Here is a 17,165-nt window from a genome sequence, read left to right as displayed (position 1 = left end):
CCTCCTTTTGCCTCTGCTTTCTTCTCGGTATTTTAAAGTGATGATATGAGGCTCTTTAAACCAGTTTCATTACAGTTAATTCTCCCTCTCCTCGGGCAGATGCAGCTTTATGTAGCAAATTTTTATTATACCCATGAGCTTTTTGCTTGCTTGCTAATAAATAATGGTGGTAGATTTTTTTTAGTGAAATAAATATGGCCTTTCATTGCAACAGAAAGGAAAATAATTCTTTTTCTCCATGCATCTCTAAATTATAGAAATTAAATAATGTGAAAACTGCATTCATTTTAAAGACGCGTGGCTAGGTTACAGAAAGAAGGTTAAAGTTCCTTGACTCGTGCTGGTAATGATAACTTAGATCATCGTTGCACAAAAGGTGTTTGAAATTTCATTTGTTTGGGATTTTGTAAATGGATGTTTTATTTTTTTAATTGTATACAGTTGGTGCAGAGCAGCCAGTTGTGCCTTCTGCTCGGCGTCTTATTCCTGAAGTGGGTGTCCATGAGCAGTGCCTGAGAACAGGTGAGCGGTCCCGAGGCACCGCCTGCAGCCACGGCAGCGGATTTGCCTTCAGCAACAGCAGGAGTGAAGGAGGGAAAGAGGCAGCAAGGTGGGAGAACAAGGGTATGACCTGAGGCTGAGAAATTGAACTTTTTAAGGGCTTACCAGGGTTTAGAGGCTGTGTCCTTGCACTGGCCCCTAGGGAAGCCTTTGAAATTACTTTGCTCTTCTGGGATTAGCTGTTCTTTTTCACTTATTTGCCCAATTATTTTGGACTCTCTGTTATTAGTAAGCCTCAAAATGAAAGTCGTGGTCCAGCTTCTTGTGTTGCTGACAGGAACCATCACTCTAAGTGCGAACCCCCCTGCGGCTGCCTGCTCATCTCCTTGCTTTTAAAAACTTGCAAGAACCCCAGGAGAGCTCTTCTGAACTAACACGCCATGTTTTGAAATCTAGAATCATTTCACTTGGCTTGAATAAATTTACGGCTGTACAGGGAGACATTTCTTTTGGCTGAAGAACATCCTTGAGAATTTCAGGGTAAGGATGCTTTTCTTCAAGAAATTGAGTTGGAGAGGCTCATAATTAGAAGGGGATAGCTATTTAAATAGTCAATATAAGTGGAACATAATTAACATTACCTTAATCCCTCTCCCATGGTTCTTAAATCCACACATGGGAAGCTCAAATTGAGGATGCATGTCCAAATGTATCTTAATTAAGTCCTAATTAATTTAACTGCTCAAACAGTTAATCCTTTCCCTTGTAAAAGGAGATAGAACACTGTGGTAAGAGCACAAACTTTCATTTGTCCATTTTCTGTCTGCCACGCTTCCTGACAGAGAAGCAGCGAGGGTCTGTGATCCCACTGGGGAGCGAGCGATGGGAGCGGTGGCTGGACACAGTGCCCATCTTTGCCCCGTGCATGCTCCAGCTGCTGCAGCTCAGCACCCTGGTGGCATTTTGGGTGTCTGTTAGGCACCGGTGACCGGAGGGACAGGTGAGGGTGCCCAGCCTGTGACTGAGGCCAGGAGGGGCAGCGGTGCCCTGTGTCCTGCCCCGGGGTGTGAGGGTGTGCAGTGGCTGGAGCAGGGCTGGCAGCACGTGCTGGCTCTAGCTGCAGCCGCCCGCTGTGTGAGCTCAGCTCTAGCTCTCCGATTTTCTGTTGTTCTGGGAATATGCCTAAGCTTTATTACACTTCTTGTAGATGATTAAAAGGGGAATTGAAATTACAGAAGGAAATGTGAAGCATTCAGAAAGGAAAATTTTCCTCCTCTAGTCTTCGCTTCCTCCAACTAAGTTATTTCAAGCTAATAAATGTTTCTTTTTATCCAAAACAAAAAGCAGTGAGCACCTGCACAGACAGGTCAGAGCCTGATCAGCTGCCATCAGCACTCCCATCTTGGTTACCTCTTCCCTTTGCCAGTGGTCCTGTGGCACACAGATGGTAGAGCCCGGAGCAAATGGGAAAGAGCCAAAGGGCTGATGTGCACGAGCAGCTCTGTATTTGGGATGTTCCTAGGCTAATGTTGGGATGAGCTTATCCACGATGGCACGTTCATCAAAATCTGTTTCTTTTGCATCTTGCTCTTACAGAGTTCTGCTCATACAGAATAGATTAGAGCTGCTCAGCATTTACATTTCAGACAAAATATTCCTATTTAATCTTGTTGGTGTATGTTAAGTTTTTTAATTCCTTGTTGTTGTTTTCAGCGGTTCTTAGCAATGCTTTCCTATTTCTCGCTCATTTGTGGACTAATATGTGACTTCATTAAAACAGAATGGAAGAAACCAAATTATGAAATCTAATATATTAAAATGTTTTCATGGCTTCTTTAAAATCAAGTCACCAGTAAGGGCTGATAAGCGTACGTGTAAGCACTATTAGACCTAAGTGACTGGTTTCCAAATCTTGCTCGTATTGCTAGCTATTTCCCAGTACTTGCAGGCACTATAGCTCCCAGTCCTGGTTGCACATCTGTGTTGCTAAACGAAAGTAATCAGAGTCAGCATGAAAATTTAATAAGCTGTGTTCTGGCATTGGTCATGTTCTCAACTGCGTATTTGTTTTCTAGCCTCACAAGTCCTCAGGCGGTGTCAACCAGAATAGCTCCGGTGTTTACAAGCACTGATGTTTGTTAGCCTCAGATTGCTCTGTTGGTGGTATTCTGAATACAGACCAGAGCTCTGAATCTGCCAGTGTTTTTAGGGGTTTTTATCAAAGGCAGGAGCCAACCTGGGAAGCCATAAACCTTATGGCCTTCCCCTTCCAGTCTGGAAATGGCTGTTTCAGAAGCAGAAAACACTGCAGACAAATTAGTGGAATTTAAAGTTTGTAACTTTAGCACAGCAAAGTCAAATAATTATGTAGTTTGACTTCATGGCGACTCATTGAGTTGGTTGCGTGCTGCATCCTGGGCAGGGAGTGTGCCAAGAAATTGCGCCTAACAATCCTGAGCCTTGGTGCGGTCCCTGTTGCCCTTCGAGGAGAAGCAGAATAAAAATAGAAAGGAGTAAGAACTGGGTTTTTGTGTATTCCATTAACCTTTTGCCACAGGAGTGGAACAAACTTTCAAGGTTCCCAGCACTGCTAGCTGGGCCAAATTTTGGAAATGATCAGGCTATTGCCAGTCTCCTGAAACTTTCCGACCTTGTCTGCAGGGGTTTTGCCTCCACCTGCTTGAGTTGCTGCTGGGCTGGAGCTGCTGTGGGTTGGCTCCCGCCGGCTCCTGTGCCTGGTTGGGTCTGGGGTGTGGGTAGCAGCACGATACCGGCAGTGACTGAAGCTCTGAGGGTCGCTGTTGACTGCGGCAGAGCATTACCCTGCTTGTTCTGCCACCGCATTGCTGCGGCTGGCTTGGTTTTTCACTTCTATTGTATGGGGTTGTTTGTTGCTTGAGATCAGTGTTCTGGTCTCTTGGCTTCCCCCTCTCCCCCCAGCTGTTTATGCTGTGCCTTGTTGTGATATCCAACTTCTCAGTGGGGCACAGAAGCCTTTGTAAAATATCTTTCCTTCTTCACACTATGTACACATTTCCATTTGCTTGTCCCATGAAAGGCACAAGGAGAGATGCTGGTGTGGCTAAGGGCACTCTGGGAAGGGTCTTCTCACTGTTGGACCCCTCAGTGGGTACTGCAGGGTTTTGGCAAGCTGCTACAGCCTGGTTGAGCAAAGGGAGGGAGATCTGAAGTGCTGACTTGAAGGGCTTAGCTGGAAGCCATTTGCTTCCCTGAGTGCCTCTGCATCACCTCTTAATGAAAAGAAATCCCTTTTTAGCAATGCTTAGTAAATCTCCCCCTACAGTCCTGGGAGAGATGATTTTCGTGATCTTTTGCTAATTCCCTAAACACTTCAGACTGGAAAAAAAAATGCTCCAGTGAGATTGGTTCTGGCCCCCATGTCAAATTTCAAGCCCCTGCTGTACAGGGGCTGTGGTGCAGGTAGGTAAGGAGCTCAGCACAGCAGTCCGGCATATGCCTGCCGTTTCCTGGAGCATGCGGTAGGACAGGACGATGCCCTGGATCGCTGCCTTTCCATGGAGAGGCTCAAAGCCGATGGAAGCGAGGAGCGGCCTCCCCTGGGCACGCAGGAGGCTCATGCCTCTCCTAGCAGGTAGGAGCACAGGGGACTGCAAGGGGTCGAGAGCAGCAAGGACGTCGGGGGGGGCAGGACTTGGTGGCCAGTCCTGGGAGTGTCACTGTGAGCCAGGTAAAAAGGGACAAGTTCCTTCTCAGGAAATACAGTCTGTTTGGTGTCCTGAAACAAATTGCTGCTGCCACACTGTGCTTGTGCAAAAGGCCTCTTACAGGAGTAGTGTGCTCCAGTAAGTTTATCATGTCCTTTTTGAAAAACCTGGGTATGTATAGAAACAATATTTTCTGAGCAGTTTCTTGTGTGCAAATAGAGCTTAATCGGTACTTATCTTCTGCTTAATTGCACTTTAAAATGTGAAGCAATCTGCTTAAGTTATACAACAGTTTTTGCAAGGTGGAAAGAATTCTTTTGGGTGATGCTGTCTCATTTGGATGTGATCTGTAGCATGCTTATTTAGTATCAGTGTTTCACTCCTCGATTCTGCATTCTCCTGCTGTGAAGGGGTCCTGTGAAGGTGCAGGCAACTTCACTGTGTTTCTCTTCATTCCTCCAGGCTGCCCTCTGTATCATAGACTACACTATAGTGCAGCGTTAGCCATCAAGGTGTCAAGCCCAAAGGGAGCCCCCTGCAGTTCTCTAGGACCACATTCCCAAGGTCCTAAGGAACTAAGCAGTGAACAGACGGGGCAATGCCTGTGTAAATTCAGATTTCTAAAGCAGCTCTGCACGTTACCGCTTGCAGTGCTTCCACTCGTCTTTGCTGGCTATTCAGAGGGCAGCTGAAGCTGCCAGCGTGCCCTGGAGTTGCAGCTCTCAGAGTGCCCAGGAAGCTCCTGGTGACTTCCCAGCAATGAAGGCTCTGCCCGTGTACCCCTGCTGGTGCTCAGCAGCGGCTTTAATCCTGGCTGGCAACTGGAGAGGAAGAGAAGGGTTTTGGGTCTTGGCTTTAAGCATTGACCTGCTGGACATGTGCACAGAGCTCCAGCCTTCACGTGGGGTCATGGTCCCCATGAACGGTCGGTATTTTGCTTCCAAAGCACCTGCCACTGGTGAAATCAGTCATCGGAAAAAGGGTTGTGGGTAACAGCTCTAACGGAAGTCTGTACTCTGATCAGTATCAAGCATGCTTGGTGTCTAGCAAATAACAAAGAAGGAACAGCAGAGTGGACCGAAACAATTTGTACTGCTCCTAGTCCTTGCAGAGGTGAATTGCCGTAATGTGGTGGAGAGCAGTCCTGCCTCCTGATAGAGGAGGGATCTGCTTTGGGATGCCAGCATTGCCTTTAGTTACATAGAAAATCCTGCTCTTTGCTGCTGCTGTTTCCAAAGAGGGTAAGATGTATGTTAGTAAACGCAAGAACACTTTTTTTGTTTGTTCGGTAAGTGGGAGCAAAACCATGCATAGAGTTTCACCTTAGGAAAATCAATATTTATTTAAAAAAAAATGCAGAAACTTCATTTAAAAATCAAATTCACTTTAAGAAATAGGAGCTCAAGAAGTATATATTCATCTAGAGAACCGTTCAGCATGAGATCTGTTGTGTGGAGTTCCTGTGTGGGTGGCTGGCTATGAGCATAGTATTGCAGCTCTCCTCGTTCAGCGTGCACTTCCTCAGTAAGTGAGAACCTGGGGAGCCGGGCACCCCGACACACAGCTGCTGCACTGCAAATGGAAGGAGGCGAGCTGACTGCAAGCACGGCGTGGGGGGAGATCCTGCCTGTATTGCTATGAAATGTCAGCGTTTATGAGAAATAAAACTTGATAGGCTTTCCAAAATGGGGTTTCTAAATCGTAATCAAAACTAACATCTTGTGGAAAATGGGTTTTGGTTTTTCTTTCCTTTATTTCTTTTTTTTCTTGTCGCAGTCTGGAACATAACTTTGGAAATGACATCTCCTACAAAACAGTCTGAATTCCGAGCAGTGTCAGTACCCAGTCTGGGAGCTCGGCTCTGGCTGCCCGTGCTCCCCAGGGTGCCCTTGTTGCACCGTCTGTTCACCTTCAGCTTCCTCACATCTGCTTGGGGCTCCTCTTAAAGGCTGTGTGTGGGCAGCAACAAGTGTATGTGGTCAAAAAAATTCCCCTCTGAGGGGGAAACAGCTCAGTTCTTAGGCTGCAGTTAAAAATGGCCTGAATGCGCAAATATAAAATTGTGTTTTTCTACAATAACCCAAGGATAATATGTCCTTGGATTAGGCACTGAACTAATTACTATTTGGCTGCTTGATTCTCCCACATTATATATTCACTGATTATTGTTCTTCCAAAAGCCTTTTTCTAAGCGAAAGCTGGAGCAAACCAGCACTCGTGGAAATCAGTGCAGTCATAAATCAGGGACTTGAAGTCTCTGATTTGCTTTTCAATGAGGAAAAAAACATTGGCAGCAATAATTCTTTTCAGGGAGAATAAGTCCATTTGTTATGCATTGTCTTGACTCATCAGAGGTTTTTGATGAATAACCTATTCCAAAAAAGAAATTTTTAAGTTCAGTTACTTCATTTATAATTCAGAACTCTCCTATGACTATTTCATTTACTAAGTGTCCTCCAAAGAGCTTCTGATGCTTCTTCTGAAAACATCATGCTTTGACCTAACATATTCTTGCTACTTTCCTCTTCCCTTGCTGCTTTGGGATCAAAGCTGTGCCTTGGGCCCGGCTCACACTCTGGTTCCTGTCGCTTGAGGCCCCTGTTAAGACTAGCACTCGCTGCTGGCCACTGCCTTCTGAGGGGGCTGCAGCCACTTTCTCCTTTGTTTCCTATCTCTGCCCCTTGCCAAAACACCTGCAGGAGGCTCCCCTACTCTTTTTCCAAGCTGTGATTACTGATCTGAACTTGACTCTAGTAAGTGCATAGTAATGTGTTTATTAGATTAATGCTGTGAGTAGCTGTGGCAGGAATTTTCTGCTGGGCTAGTTACCCATTGATAAGAAATGGCTCTTCTGCCAAAGTGGTGGCTAGGGGGAGCTTGTGCCCTCCCTGGAGGCTGGGGCTGCTGCTGCTCAGTGTGTCCCCAGCCACTGGGCTGCCCAGCTGAAGGGAAGGTTCATTGCAGCCAGCCAGAAAATACTTTTTCAGGAAGTAAGTTTTGCATGAATGCCCTTACATCTTGTGATCTTTATCTCTATCCACAAGCAATTTAAAAAAGTAGATATATATTAATGATGACCTTCAACAGCTGACCTTCCTCTAAGCAGGTGCCCCATACCTAAAGAAAGCCTGACTTTGCAGCACAGAAACAACTCTAATCTGAGCTGTGTTACAGAGCCCTTGCAAAAGAGCAAGCCTAGCCACAGAACTCAGACAGCCCTACCATGAGCGTTACCTCGTTTTTGGAAGTCACCCTGCGTTGCTCAGCTTGCCCTGTGAAAACAGTATGGGTAGCTAGGGCCAGCTGGTGGCGTTGCCTTTGGAGAGGAGATGTGACCAGGTTACACACTGCCCTGCAGCTGTTCCCTGCCCTTCACCGCATCTTTCTTGGCTGGTAAGGTAGACTAAATGCTGTCTCCCCTGGGCTGGCTGGGTGTTCCCCTGTTTACCAGCCCTAAGTCTTGGTCACTTCTGTGACAGGGTTCTTCCATGTGGCTCTTGCTCTGCGGCGTTGTGATGGAGCGTGGCGGGGAGATGTCTGCTTCCCTGCTTGGGAGGTGCTGCCCCACTGTCGTGTGCCAGGTGCCTCTTTTCTGAGTAGGGGAATGGATGTACAGATGTGTTCGTGCAACCCCAACCTTGTTATACTAGTGGTGGAGTCGAAAGAAAGCTGGGCAGCCAGCATGTGCTGCAAGTAGCTCTGGGCGAAAGAATCTGGTGTAGCTTCTCAGCAGTTGCTGTTTATTTTAATTTAATCGAATCTATATCTATCCATCAGCTTTCTCTGTTGGTCATCTTTTTTGGTCTTGTCACCTGCTACTCTTGGCTGCAGTGCTTAGATTGCTCTTTTCAATGCTTGGATTATTTTTGCCAGAGTTACTGTACTTCAAGCACTGTCTAAGTTTCAGTTTAGAAAAACTGAAGCTTTGGGGTAGTCTTTGCTGTAGCTGGAGCGGAGCTGTGTCTTACAAGAGCATTGAGCCAAGCTAAGAACCTGCAGCCCTGCGTAACGAGGTGAGATGCGTTAGGTGACTGCTGGGGGAGGTGGGAGCACGGGGGATGCAGCCTGGGTGCATGAGTTTTATTATTCCTGGTTTACTGTTGAGGCTTTACAAATCCCTCGAACTCCTTTTCTGCTGGTGAGCTGCCTGAGGTGTAGTTCATTTCTGCAGCAAGCCTGGAAAGAGGTTCATAAGCAGCTGAATGCTGTGAAGTGGCACTGTCTGGCTGTAATGCATTATAGTGAGCAGATAACATTGCTGACACGGGTGTTGATGACTGGGAGGCTGAGGGATTCTCTCGGTGCTAACAAGAAAGCTGGTTTGGGGTGATGGTGCAAGCTCAGCGCTAGGTGTTGCACCTCTCCAGTTCCTGCACTCAGCAGTTGAAGTCCTGTAAGGATGTACGAACTGATGTGCCTAAACTGGCCTGTGTTTTCTGTGAAATACTGCTGGTTCTGCAAATCTCCCTTGTGGGGGATCAGTGTTCGAATGTCCGTTTCTTTGATCCCTTTAAGGGAAGTGGCTTATTGTGAATTCTGCCCTGAGGCCATTTGTGTGCTGGGAAGTTTTTTCGCAGGGCTTGAGGTTTCCTGCTGCAGGGCATTATAAGGAAAAGCAGAGTGGGGTTTGGGGTTATTTTTTGGGGGTGGGAGGAGGAAGCTTCATCAGTTTTATACCCCTTTACAGTTCCTTCAATGTAATTGTAGCCATGGCTTGCAAAATGCCGTGTGTAGTTTTTGGAAAGGATTGATTGTGGATGTAATCCTGGGAGTAACTCTTCAGACCAATTCAGCAGCCCCGGCTATGGGCCGGAGGGAGCTGACCAGAGCCTGCCAAGGGCAGAGGTGTGCCTGTTGTAGGCTTCTACTTGCCTCTTTGGTAACAGAGGTAACAACTGCACAACTGCAGGACGGTAGTTTTTCCACTGACTCTGTCCTCAGGGAGAAACATTTCTTCCATAAGCAGGGAGGCTGTGGTGGGGCTGCTGTACCAGAGAAACCAACAGAGCTGGCTGAAAACAAGCCTGGAGGTAAGGCCCCATCCCTGTGGTACGTTTGGCAGTGAGGGATTTGCACGTATCTCATTTTATATCTATTCTGTTGAGTTCCTTTATTTTATTAAAAAGCCAATTACTCTTGTTTAGAGTCTAAAAAGCTGCCTTCTGATTTTGAAAACCTTCTTGATAAGGAAGAGATGTAGGCAGAGGTGCCTCCAGCCATCTCATTGTCCATTGCACCCTGTTACACTGAATGGCTCTGGTTCCTGAAAGTCAGACAAAAAAGAAAATATTCTTTTTCCCTTGTACCAGGATTGCTCAGAAGTTGCTCTTATTTCCACTGCCCAGAGAGTAATCTGTAACATGGATGTAATTTTAGGGAGGAAGAAAAAAAATCATGAAGCCCTTATTGGGAGAGATGACAAACAATCAAGGCCTCGGTGACTGCATGTTTTAGGAAGAGCTTTTCTAAGTGTTGGTAGCAATGTTGTAGTTTGCTTTATTTGTACTACTCAATCAGCAAAGCAGATGTAAGCACATGAATTTGGGATGCTGATTAAGCATTCTGTTGAGCTTAGTGAAAAGGGCAGTTTTCCAAAAAGTAATTCACTGGTAAATAAAAAAAATACAGACTGAATCAAAATCTTAGTTCTTATTTTAATAATCAGGAAGGGAATTAATTTTCAATTAATTCATTGAATCTTGACTTTGCGAAGTTTTTCATCCAGTGAAGAAAAATGTATTGTTACACAAAGCTTTTTTCTTCTTCCCTTTGTTTAAGAGCTTTGTTTCCCATCTCTGCAGAAAGACAACGTTGTTTATACCCAGAAGGTATTACCTATAGTCTGAGGTTTTGATAACCCACAAGATTTCCCACTACAGAAAAACGGATTGTGCTGCGGGGAGGGAGAGAAGGCATCTATTGTCTTCTTGCTATTTATTAATCATCTCTGGTCGATCTTCATATTTTCAAAGCCACTGTTACACTGGAACCTTTCCACGTACTCTAGCTCTTTTCATGCATTGATTTCACCTACAGTGAATCAGGACACTATCATTATGATTTCTGTAATGGCTACATTTACATTTCTTTGTTCTCATCGATGGAAATTAGTTTCCAGCTAGTGTTAAAATGCAAATTTAAAACTATGCTCATTCGACTTGGAAGTGGGAAATTTTTCTTTCCTGTCCTTGGGTTACCCGGCAAAGCAGGATTGCCCGAACAGCGGGTGGTTTCATGGCTAGTGGCTCAACCCCTCTTGCTTCAGCACAGGTTCAGGAGCTCCTTAAGCAACCTGCTCATTCCTTCTTTATTGCAGACCTATCTTGGCGGTTCAAGACGGTCGGAATGTCTTCTGATAACAGTGCAGGTGGTACAATAGAGTGTATTAAACCTTGATAATTGCTTTTATATGCTTTTGGTAAAGCTCCTAATGTGTACTGATCTCTTTAGCATGTGTTGTGATCTATGTCTGTGGTTTATTGTAGGTGCTTCAAGACCAGCTTCTCTCAGAAGTATTCTTGAAGCTTCAGTTCAAAAGGGGGAAATGTGGAGGTGTCAGTAGTTGTTAATCTATCACCGCTGTTCCTGCCGAGTAGTTGGTCATACAGCATTCACTTCTGCTATTGGTCATTTAGCAATCATTTCTGCTACTGGTTGTCTTGTGTGAGTGTCTTCTGTGCTGGCTCTTTTTTTTTTTTGGCGCTGCAGCAGCCCACTGGAGTGTCTGTTGTGCTCTTCTTGTGTTGGTCTTGTCCTCTTGAACGGTTCCTCCGTCAGGCCGAGAGCAGCAGAGGCAGAGCTGGCGAGGCTGGGTGCTGAGGCTCGGCAGTGCTGCCTGACCAGGCCTTCACTCGCCGCGGAGGTGGTGCTGCTGGGAGGCCTTCTGGTGGCTTCCCAACACTTCCGCTGGTTTTATCTGTTGCCAGATACTAGATTCCTCCTTTCTTGCGCTACTTGAACATCTACTCCCAAAGACATGTGATCCAGCTTTGCCTCCATTGAGGGCCAGCTGAATTTCCGGCAGTGAAAGCTCGGTGAGAACTGGAGCCTCTCCAGCAGCCTCGTGCTGTTGTAATGTGTGGGGCGGTGTAGGCCATGCTCTGCGTGCCCCCTTCAGAACACGGTTATCTTGATATAGGGGGAAAACACTGAGCATGAGGGTTGTTTAAATGGCTTTAGAAAATCACGGTGGAATTTCTCAGCCGTGAGATTCCAGGCACAGGCCCTGAGTTGGTCACAGCTTGCTCGCGGACACCATGGAGCTTTGCAGAGGTGGGGTGCTGTAAGATTTAGCAGGAGAATGCGGTCTTGGGTTCTCTGTCTACGCAGAGAAAAGCAGTGGCTGGTGCAGCGTGAGCCCAGGCAGCCTTCATACGCTGCTTTGCCCGTAACCCTCGGGACAGGGAAGCACACGGCAGTGGGAACTGCTCTGCTTTGGTGCCTGCCTGATCCTTGTGCCCACTGGGTCATGGCGATGTGCCAGCTGGGGGACAAAACACATGGGCTGCTGTGTGAGAGGAGACCAGGCGGGCTCACCGGTGCCTCCCGTCAGCACCAGGAGGTGAGAGTACTTGCCGGAGAGCTTGTTTGGGAAGGCTTGGGGAGCGTGGTGGCACCAGCTACATGGCAATGGTGGGTGCCAGACTGACTGAGGGCAGGAGCTGCCCCTGATGGAGGTAGGATCAGGGAGCCACAGGCAGTAGTACTGTGACCAGAACTCTGTGCATTGAGAAGGTTATTGTTTATCATGTTGCGTGCCAAATTCTTTGGCAAAAAAAAAATGATAGCACAAGAAAGTATATGCATAACTTTGAAATATATATGTTTTAGATACTTTTAACTTAATTTGTTAATGAAACTTTCTCCTAGGGGATGTGAGGCTAGTAGGAAGTGACCATGTTACACTTGCAGTGACTGCAGAGAGCACCGGTTACACAGCCGTCCAGACGACTTGAGAGTTCTTCACCCTTACTAACCATTTTTGTTACTTCTCCATACTTTAGCTCTTTGACAACTGTAGAGGAAGCAGAAGGCTGGAGCTCCTCTTATTGCTTGTTAGCAGGCTTCAGAAACCGCATGCCAAGTCCTTCTTGCCCCTTACCAGAGCTGCTAGGATGACTGCTGTATTGCTGCCTTGTTGCATGCAGGGGTGCTTGCATGGGTGCATGACTGCCTGCATGCTTCCCTTCACATGCTGCCCGAATTTCATGGTCATGCAGGGGACAGCGAGCTCTGACTTCCTTTTCCTGCCCCTTGGGGTAAGGGGAAGAGGCAGTTCAGCAAAAAACCCTGTAAAATACACATGGAAAAACCCTACAGTCACTGGGAAAGGGGACCCCGCAGCACTTTTGCAGAACCCCTCCGATGTCACCTTAAAGTTAAGAAATGACTAAGTTGTGTGTGGTTGTCACTTTCTTTTTGTTTAATTTTTTTCTTTTTCCTAGACCCTGCCCGATGGTTTTACGTGTATCAGAGAGGTAACATTTAAACCAGTTTGACTATATCGGTCATATAATTTTTGTAGCAGAAGTTTTCTTTAGCCAGGAAAACAGATCCCCCCTTCCCTCCAGGCTCAGTTTGTTTTCCCTTTCCACGCTGGCAGCAAACAAAATTCAAGGTGCTTAAAATCCATCTGGATCCCAGCCGGGGGAGCGGCCAAGTCCCCTCTGGTGAAGGCAGTCCCAGCTTTCACCCACCTGCCGAGTCCTTCTGTGTGCCCACTGCATCACTTGACGGGCTAAGTCACATTCTTACCAGTTCAATTACTCTCCATTTGAAGTTTTGACAAGGTATGAATAGGAATTTTCCAAAAATCATCAGAGTGAAGTGACTTTCTAACCCTCCTAGTGAGGTTTATTTGCAAATTCATCTCTGAGCAGCTGCTTGGAGGAAAGCACTTGCCCAAAGGAACGTTTTCTGCAGTATCCCAATGGAAGAACAGCAAAGCACCTGGCAAGCTTTCAGTAGATCTCCATCCATTTCCAGAAGTTGTTTCCCTTATGTTTCCCTTATAAATGTTGCTATATTTAGGTGGGAATAAGCAAGGAAGACTAGAACGGGTGGTGTCCCAAGTAAGGTCCAGTGCAGTGGAAGATCATCCTGCTGTCACTTAACCAAGGGTACGGCTGAGGCAGTGTTATTTCCAATGATAAGTAAGTAATGCAGTGTCTGCAGAAACACTGAAGCGTAGCACGTTGTGTAGCTTATGTTCAAATCACTCTGCCTGGTGTTAGTTGTGTGCCAGAAAGACATTTTGGATGTACCCGTGGCCTTGGAGCACCTCCTTTTTCAGAGTTTAACACTGTTCTAGCTTACCTGGATGTATCAGTGGAAGAAATTAAAGGAGTAGACATAGAGGAAATTATTTATACCTGACATTTTGCATAGATCATTGGAAGGATTAGCCAAGAAGTGCTAAAATTCTGCTCGCTTTTTTTCGTTGTTGCCTTTTTTCCTCAGTCTCAGGACTTTGTTCAACTTTGGTTCTTAATGTAGCTTTTCCTGCAGCTGGTGGTGGCCCCGGTTCATGTGGGCAGAACAGCCCAGCCAGGTCTGGCTGTGTGTGCAACGAGTTGGGCATTGCTGCTTTAGTGGGGAAAATGGAGCTGAAAGTCTAAGGAGTTTCAGGAAAAGGGAGCTCCATCAATTCCCTTCTGCTGTTTTATTGGCTGGAGAGTCCCTTTGGCTTGGAAATTAATCTTTCCAGCCAAGACAATAATAATAATAAATTATTAATAAAAATAATAATAAATTATTAATAAAGACTGTTAAATTTTAATTAGATGCATTTAATATTTGATACTTCAGTAGGTATCTTAGTGCCATTTTTATTGATCTAGTCATGAGCAGATTTTACCGAACCCTTTTTTTTGGGTTTGCAGATGTGTGGGCACGTGTTTGTTCGTTATCTGAGCTGTTGTTCTGGGATCCTCAGGAGGAACAAGCCTGTGGCTTCCTCTCCATCTGCCCCATTGGTCTCATGGATTCATGTTAGCCTGATTGGGTTGAGTACAGCCTAATCCTTAGCTTCTGTCCAGGTGGAAATACAGAAAAGTACCAGGAATTCTGCACCCGTCCCAGGTAGTGGAGCCATACGGGTACCAGCCATTTGTTTCCCTCTGGCAGGATCTGTTTCCTACGAGGTCTGTCTAGGCAGGAATTCTGTCTGGAGATGGATTTTAAAGATATTGTGGATAAACTGCAGTTAATTTTTTCTGCAGGTCCTTGCTACTCATGCATAGCTAATCTTTTTTTAATAAAAATAAGAGGCAGTCTAATAATTCTTGCACATGATTTAATGCCATTCTGCTGTATTTGTAAAATTACCGGTTTCATCTAATACTTGTCAGTTTTACAATTAACACTGGATGCATTAGCTGTGGTTTACATTCTTGGAGTTTTTTGTTTAACCAAACATGAATTTATTATAAGCAGAATATTTTCAAAGTCCTCCCCCATTCTTGTGCAGCGTGGCGTTGCATGGCTTCACCTCACAGCCTTCAGAAGCCGGGGATGGGGGTCATTTGCAATTTTATTAGATCATTTACAGCTTCCATTTAAACTCATTTAGTCCCTGGGTTATCCTCGGACAGCCCTAGGGATGCAGGGAGGCATCACTGCTGCTTGGGCACCGGCCTCTGGGAGTGCTGTGGTGTCTTTAGGCACGTCACCGGGGCGGCTGGCTTTGGTGCAAGGGCTGCTTGTGGAGAGGCAGCTGCTGGCCAGAGGATGGATGGGCAGGTTAATAAATTTGGGCCCAAGGGTCATTCAAAGCCACAACCGAAAAAGCAGCTGGTAAATAGCATGCAGTTGTTTCCTGTGTTATCGTACACAACTTGAGCGTTGTCTGTGATTAATTTAATTTGTTTCCCTTATGCAAAAAGGATTGTTGGATCTGGACAACATTGATTAGATGTTTTTGTATGGAAATCAGGAGCCCAAGTGACTGCTAGATGGTGTCCTATCAGCAGAGGGCTTTACAAGGACTCGAGTCGTGCCCTGCCCCGCCCCATCGCCCCCCACCCCCACTGGTAATGGTGCTGCTTTTTGCCGGGCAGCTCTGGGCAGTGCCCCCCTTTGGGTAGTTGTCTTGGTTATGCCTTACAGTTCTGATGTGGTTTTAGGATCAACTGCCAATGAAACAACTTTTTCTGTACCATGGCAGATAAATGTACCCGTGTCCATCGGAATGGAAAGATCTGGGAAGGTGAAATAGTGGAGCAGGTCATCTTTCTTCAAATTAAGTAGATTCACTGTCTTTAACGTGGGACTGGGTCCCTCTGCCTGGTTCTGTGATATAAAGCAGTAGGCGGATGTGGCTGAAAATCTGTTTTCCTCAATAGTGAAACTGTTTTGTCAAGAAGCACGTAGCTGTACAAGACAGCTTTTATATGAATGGGCTTAAATTACTCTGGTTTATCACTTGGAGAAATGCAAATTGTGTTCAGCAGAGCTTACAGTAGTGAAAGACAGGCACGTTTGCAGACAGTCTAAGTGTGGAAATCTTCAAATTGTAAAGATAGCAAAAGTTAAAATTAGAACAGATATCAAAGGATGTATAAACCAAGCCTTGTCAAGTAATTTCCAAAGTGTATTCAGTTAAAATATTGACCTACTCTAATGAAAATTCATTCTCTGCTCTTGAGCAAGCAGAAGAGAAATGAAATGCAATATCTTTCATTAGCAGCAATCCATAAAATATGCATGTGCATGAAAGTACGTCAGGAGTATTTTTCTTTGTAAAGTGAAGCCACTATTTATTTTGTTTGATACACAAAATGTGCTTATCTGATGGCCTTAAGCAAATAGAGATGATTTTTTGCCCCCAAAATGTAAACTTAAGCAATTATTCTAACCCAGACCTACTTTGTAGTAAGATCACCACAGGTGCTTCTGCCAGCCCCAGGAATTCATACTGTGCTATTAAAGCAGCCATAAAAATATGCCCGGGGCAAACTCTAAACCTGAAAGTGCTATTTCCCCTTCCTCCAGCTCTAAACAAATCCCAAGCGCACCAGCGTGAGTACCCAAGCAAGTGGTGCCCCTGCCGAGCTGTGCGTGCCGTCTTCAGTCACGGGCACAGCTCGCTGCAGCCATCTGGCATGGAAAGGATCCTGCCTGGGTGCGTTTCTACCAGGGCTGGGGTGCGGAGGAAAAGCTCAGCAGGGTGCTGTAAGGACCAGGAGTATCTGATCTCTGCTGTGCTGGTCATGGGTGGCTCCTGGGCCGTACAGGGACTGTGCGCATCCCTTGTGTTATCCACGCCCATCTGGGTCTGTGCACTTCTGAATTGAAAGAGAAGAAGGTGAGAATTGTTTAAATCCATGCCATGCCTGTCTCCCCCATTCAGATCTCTCAGGAGGTTAGTCAAGCTTTAAACAGGACGAAAGCAAGGAAGAACAGGACATTAGATAAAATATCTTAACATCATGCTTTCCTGGTGAAACTGTACATCTACACGTATCGTTGTACAGCCACTTACTTGTGCTCATCACTATAAAGTGAGTGTCATCTGAAGAAAAGAGGAATGTTTTTAAGTGCGAGGGCTTCTATTTCATCCAGTGCTGTCCTGGAGAGCTGGGCTGAGCCAGTGTGGCAATGAAAACGTAAGTAAGGGGAAATACAATATGCATGATGAAAGGCAGTGGTAGATGGGGAAGTGACAGTCTCCTTTTTTGCCATTGAGATTACTGTGGGTGTCAGAGAGCAGAAGATAAAGGTTTATAAAAACCTGACTTAAAACATGAGACAGAAGCAAATAATGACAGAAACCTGCTGGGGGGGAACAGTTGAGCTGGAAGGGATGGATTTGTCCTTAGGGCTCTTGCAGGCAGGTCTTCCTGGCCTGCGGGTTGGCGCCAGAGCCAGGCGTGTTTGCCGATAGGGAGCAGGGATGGAAGAAGATGGTGCTGGGGAAGGCGGTGAGTATTGGGTGGCAGCTGCAAAGTTTAAACCTGACAGACACGTGGGAGGGAAGGT

General features: G+C 45.9%; 1 protein-coding gene across 6 annotated transcripts in view; it reads left to right on the top strand.

Moving 5' to 3' along the window:
* The window catches only part of KCNIP1 (potassium voltage-gated channel interacting protein 1), a 372,180-nt gene that overhangs the window by 334,042 nt on the left and 20,973 nt on the right, over positions 1-17,165 (top strand). For 2 of the 6 annotated variants that reach the window (XM_050713580.1, XM_050713581.1), the window contains exon 2: positions 12,632-12,664. The exons of 3 other annotated variants lie outside the window; for them this stretch is intronic. The gene's annotated coding sequence lies outside the window, so the exon portion shown is untranslated. Of the gene's footprint in view, positions 1-500; positions 611-12,631; positions 12,665-17,165 lie in introns of those variants that run through there. One more of the 6 variants, XM_035562939.2, reaches the window with a different exon arrangement.

Source organism: Cygnus atratus, chromosome 14, assembly GCF_013377495.2.
Source record: "Cygnus atratus isolate AKBS03 ecotype Queensland, Australia chromosome 14, CAtr_DNAZoo_HiC_assembly, whole genome shotgun sequence".
In the NCBI taxonomy this organism is placed as follows: domain Eukaryota; kingdom Metazoa; phylum Chordata; class Aves; order Anseriformes; family Anatidae; genus Cygnus; species Cygnus atratus.
The sequence above is the reverse complement of the archived record's forward strand: the minus strand, read 5'-3'. Positions and strand labels throughout refer to the sequence as shown.